This window comes from Maniola jurtina, chromosome 22, assembly GCF_905333055.1.
Source record: "Maniola jurtina chromosome 22, ilManJurt1.1, whole genome shotgun sequence".
NCBI lineage: Eukaryota > Metazoa > Arthropoda > Insecta > Lepidoptera > Nymphalidae > Maniola > Maniola jurtina.
Genome location: NC_060050.1, coordinates 5997899 through 6003967, shown reverse-complemented (window position 1 = coordinate 6003967; position 6069 = coordinate 5997899). Strand labels below are relative to the sequence as shown.

The window sequence follows — 6069 nt, the reverse complement described above, 5'->3', positions numbered from 1 at the left end:
AATTTATTTATTTATTTCAAAAGTTGTAAGTAGGTAGGTATATAGAATAGGTTTTTTTCGTAGTTGAAAGAAAATAGGATAGGAGACATAAGAAAATGAACTATCTGACACCTGCGACTTCGCCCGCGACTAATTTAGGAAAAGTAATAGTTGCTCGTAAATCCCATCAGTTTTTGTGGTCAGATTCCCATACAGCATCAGGGTTGAGGAGATGGAATCCAAATCTTTTAATGAGACAGTGTCGCAAGTTTCCTTTTTTGACAACTCCTCCTTTTTTGAAAGTCGGTTAAAAAGTAGCATATGTTACTCCTTGGTTAATCCTCTACTTGTCTGTGAAAGTCCTGTCAAAATACGTTCAGCTATTTCGAAAATTAGACCGTTGAAACAGACAGACGAACCATTACATAATATGAGCTTAATATGTCGTAGTTATTTCGAAATTACAAATAGACACTTCAATTTTATTTATTAGTACCTATAGAGTATACCTAGATTTCTTGCGACCCTACTTTGGTTCCGGACAGGAAATAGGTCCACGCTCTAAGTAAATGCGAAGTCGAATTTAATAAATATGTTATTGCGATCACGTACGCCTCTGCCCAAAAAAAAGTTATTGCGCCACATATTTTATCGACGCTTATTTTATAAGTAACGAATTATATTATTATTTAAGCATCGCTGAAGTAACTAAAGATACTTACTTAATTCTTTTCTTAGATAATCCAAAGTATTATAAATATGTCTGTCTGTCTGCTAGCTTTTCACGGCCTAACCGTCTAACCGATTTTGATAAAACTCACTACAAAATTAGCTTACATCCCGGGAATGGTCCTGGCTACTTTTTATACCGAAAATCGAAGAGTTTCCACGAGATTAAAAAAACTAATTCAACGTGGACGAAGTAAAGCATCATTTAGTTCAAGATAATAGTCACATTTAAATGTGAAAATGTGGGGCAGTGTACAATGGCGTACAGCTCATAGAGGCATAACAGCACTGCTTACCCTAGTTGTAATAAATCAATGCTTATTTTTCATTATGACCTACTAGAAAATAAGTTCATCTGTAAATGCATACCCTGGCTTCAAATTCTGTGCATGCCACTAGCAGTGCACCTACCCATCTACCAAATATTGCAATCGATCGATTGAAGAAAAAATTAGTTAATTCAAAGAGAGTATTTCCGCGGCGTAAGTAATAATGCCAAAAAAACCCCGGCAAGTACGAGTCGGACTGGCACACGAAGGGTTCCGTACTATCGAACAAAAAATAAAAAAAAATTTATGATGTAACCACAAATTCACGATTTTCAGACAGACAACGAAGTGATCCTACAAGATCATTTTTCTCTGGGGATATGGAACCCTAAAATCAAACAAGAAAGTGATGCAAGTGATCTGTATCAAGTGGTTAGTTTATGACAGAGTGCAGTGCGTGGAATCATCGAAAGTCGATTGAGCATTGCGTGGTGCCGATGATTACGACAATTACTGCTGATTGGGTGCGATCAGAGGACAGGCCCTCCAAATAGGAGCCAATAGACGCTTGAGAGAATTCACTTCGAATGCCAATTTACTAGTTCAAAGCTGACAAAATCTATTAGACCATTTGGAAGAGTGTTGCACTAAGTACTGACGTCATTTTAATCAAGACATAGGTATTACCTATAGTTCGTTTTTTTAGATATATTATAGCCATTAACAGGGCTCTCTCCGTCACTCGTTTCATACAATCGTAGTTCCAATTTCATTTGAATATTAAGCAACCAAAGGCCATGAAATTTTGCAGACATATTCTAGAATCTAGAAACTAATATCTGTGTCTGTGGTGTTTTAGATTTTTCTAAAAATATGTAGTTTTAAAATTACAGGGGCTCAAAGATTTGTATGAAATTTTTTAAGACCGCGTAACTTTGAAACCGAATATTTTAACAGAAATCTGGAAAACCACAGACAGATATTAGTTTCTAGAATGTCTGCAAAATTTCATGGACTTTGGTTGCTTAATATTCAAATGAAATTGGAACTACGATTGTATGAAACGAGTGACGGAGGGAGCCCTCTTAATCTACGTCTAAGAGGACCGCAGACAAACACACTCTACACTCCAAGTTTGTCAATAAACCAATGTCAATCTATCTTATATTCATAAAATATTATACATGTAGTACATTATTTTCCTAATCAAACTGTAAAATGGCAAATCATTGCGATACACCCATCCTTGCTTAATGTATTAACAAAGATAAAAATTATCATTTTACAAGCTTACTTACATGCAAATATTTACAGTTGTAATGACCGGCGAGCAAATAATATAGTAATTCCACGCCCAATATTTGCAATTAGTTTCAGACAGAGAGATGTGTCATAAATTAGAGGGTGTAATATCCTGCAAAACGACCTCAACCCGATCACTCCGTAGTCCATAATAACACGGGTAGGTGATTAAAATATACACTATATAATATATTCAAGGACCCTGAAGTATCAAGAAATTTTCTGGAAAAAAAACCGTTAGCTCCAGTGCTCATTAGCCCGATGCTTTCGGTAAAGTACGGTCAATGCTGCGGATAATGCAAACGACTCAATGTTTGCGTATTGCGATTTGCGATTGAAAAGATGTTATGATATTTAAAATAGGTACGAAAGTTAGCCGATGCAGGCCAAATGCGAGATATAATTATATACCTACTTACCTCAAGTGATTCTCTACAGTGAACAAATTCAGCGAGTGCATTGGAGGTCTGATTTTTTTAAATTCCATTACAAGTAAGCCATTGACTGCGATCTCACGTGGTGGTAAGTGATGATGCATCATGCAATCTAAGATGGAAGTGGGCTAATGTGGAAAGGGTATGCCAGTTTTACTAAACCCATCGTACTGGAACGCTATCGCTTAGTGGCACGGCTTTGGCGGCAGAGTGGTACTTAGCCACGGCAGCTGCCTCCCACCAGAAACACCAGGCAAGAGACATATAAGAAATCATAAATTTCCAAATCTAACCCGGCACCTCCCATTTATAAAAGACCACAGCTCTCACCACTGCGCCCTAGAGGTCAATAAATAGGTGCTGGACCTGATTTTATCATACGACTCAACACGATACTTAGCACTAGTAAAAGAGAAATATGTTTTCTTATAAATATTTATTAGATCCTTTACTTAACATCTTAGTTAGGTAATGATTAAGTGGGAGAGCTTTTTAGACGTCTGCAGTTTAGACTTTTTAGAGGCCTGCTTCTCTATGATATTTATAACTCAATGACTTCAGAGGTATTATTGCGGAGGGTGTGGAACAGTTATAGGTAACCGCTGTTACCTATTTATAGTTCTAACTGGACTATAAAGTTGGACACAAAGCCAAATAAAGGCATTAAAATATGTTCCACAAGTAGAGATGTGAAAAAATTATTATCGACTAACTAAGTAGTTTCATGACAAGGAACGAGTATAAATTCAGTAAATATGTACTTTTAATCGATATTTACCTTAACTACCTTACTATCTATATTATCGAAATGGTAAATGTTAGTGGAAAGATTAGGTATGTGCTGGTATAAAGTTGCCAACGACTTCATATACGCATTCCGCATGGATTTAGGTTTTTTTAAAATCCCGCGGGAACTCTTTGATTTTGCGAGATAAAAACTAGCCTTATGTCCATCGCCAGGATGTAATTTGCAAGCTATCCCCGTACCAAATTTCTTCAAAATCGATTATTCATTTTGTCATATTCTTATTTACAAGAGTAAATGAGATTTTTGCCAAATTCATTCTAAGTAATAAAATATTCTACTACTAAGTACCTATGATGGTACTTAGTAGACGAAGTAAGGTAACACTTAGCTTTCTGCTAACGGTGGAAGCTAACGAACTGTGCTAACGAATGACGCGAGCGACGTTGTTTTTTATAATGTCACCTAATCAATACCGTTGAAGACTTTTAAACAACAGGCTTTCTATTTGTGTATAAGTGTAGATAGAAGGTTAGCAACAAAGATGTTTAAATGAATAAATAAAATAAGAAATGAAGAGCTTATCTATAGAATTAAAAAATACTCTTAAGTGGTACTTATCGATACAATGTTGTCAGCACGTACAACAATCGATAAGTCTATTTATATCGCCTCCCTATCCACCCCTACGTAAAAGGTATTCCCTAGTTTCTAGACGTTTCTGTAGCAACAGCTCTTCCTCAAACCTTACGTAAGTTGGGGTTATCGTGCGGCGGCGGCGGCGAGTAGCTGTTTCTTACAATTATTTTTATCTAACTTGGCTCGAAACAAAGAAGATGCCTAGGTCAAAAACCTCGTAAAAATTGGGCGCTGCTTGTTTATATTCTGTGTAGATAACAAATTATAATAAAACTCGGTCCAAAACTGGTCCAACCTACCGACGAATGAACGAATAAAGGTGCAAACGCACTAGATTGCTACGAGGCGACAGAAGGCGATCGGATCGATTTTACACTATGGGGATAATACTAATTGTTTTTTTTTTTCTCTGGCGCACTCCCCCCAAAGCATTTCCGATTGTTGACTCTGCCTTTTATTTTATAGCCTAGTTTTTGGCTGCAATCATATAATATTGTAGTCTTTGGCTGCAATCAGACTGGCTTGCAAGTGATGATACAGTCTAAGATGGAGCACGCTTGCCTAAAAGATGCCTATTCACTTTTGACTTGGAGATAAGGGGAGGGATGAGAAAACTGACGCTGGAATGGTGTTTCATATCCTAGCGCCATGTTTGTTTGAGATTGCGTTGCAAGTTGCAACACACTATCTACACAATAATTAGGCACCATCTCCACGTAGGAGAGAATCGTGGTGATTGTCTCGCTGTGCCACTAAATTCGATACAACTCTTACGGCTGTATTCACAATCATTACTATGAGCTCTCATAGTGTGCTTGAACGCATAGTGTAGGTTCCACAAATCAGATTACTGTATTACCTAAAATTACAATGATCTGATTGGTGGAACCTACACTATGCGTTCGAGCGCATTGTAAGACCTCATAGTATTTTTTGTGAATACGGCTATTAAAGACCAAGCTCCACAGAGCGATACTATCGCCGACGATAGTAGGTCATAGGTGAGACTTAAGACTTATAAGAGAGCGTCTTAGTGGGTCTGCACCTTAATACCAGCATTCCAAACGAGCCTTAAGTAATGTTTTGAAAAATAAAGTCATGTGGACAATACGGTTGGCCACTGAAGTCTCTGACTCAGTTTTTTATAATCCTTTTAACATTTTAGTACCTATTTGATAAGTTTAATCGTCAGCGATTTAACCTAATGCAAAATGCAGTCAAAGATAATCTGGACAGGATCAGACAGTTTTGGGTATACTTATAATCCCCTGGGCATATTTCTAATGGATTTTCGACGACAGCGCTGCGCTTAGTCCCCTGCCAGAACCAGACCCACCAATATAGATTGGGAAGATCGATTCTCAAACTTTTCTTACCAAACCGAGAAAGGGACGGAATACGGAAACGTTTCTTACCTCTCCGACCCAAACTTATAACCCAAGTGTTATAAGTTTGACGTGTGTATCTGTGTATCTGTCTGTGACATCGTAGCTCCTAAACTAATGAACCGATTTTAATTTAGTTTTTTTGTTTGAAAGGTGGCTTGACCGAGAGTGTTCTTAGCTATAATCCAAGAAAATCGGTTCAGCCGTTAGAAAGTTATCAGCACTTTTCTAGTTACTGTAACCTTCACTTGTCGGGTGTGTTATAAATTTTTAATTTACACTATAAATTAATTTATTCTGAACTTCTAAAATCTAAATTATTAAAACAAAGAACCTAAAACTACAAACCTTAAAAAATATAATAACTAACTAAAATAAAAAAAAACCTAACTAAAACACTTGTTTTTAGGAAGTGTTGTGAAGAAGTAATTTGACGTTTAGGTACATACGGACAGAGGTGGTGTTAGTCACAGTGTCTATCCACTTCAAATTTTTTGGATACTTTTGAGTCATAAAGATATTAATCATTCATCCAAGCTTTTGAGTATTCAAAGGCAGCCCGAGGCTCACATCCAGCTTTCAGGTAC

At 36.9% G+C, this 6069-nt stretch overlaps 1 protein-coding gene across 1 annotated transcript in view; it reads right to left on the bottom strand.

The window, feature by feature from the left end:
* Positions 1–6069, bottom strand: part of LOC123877070 (ecdysone 20-monooxygenase) — a 47741-nt gene that overhangs the window by 23959 nt on the left and 17713 nt on the right. The window lies entirely within an intron of this gene.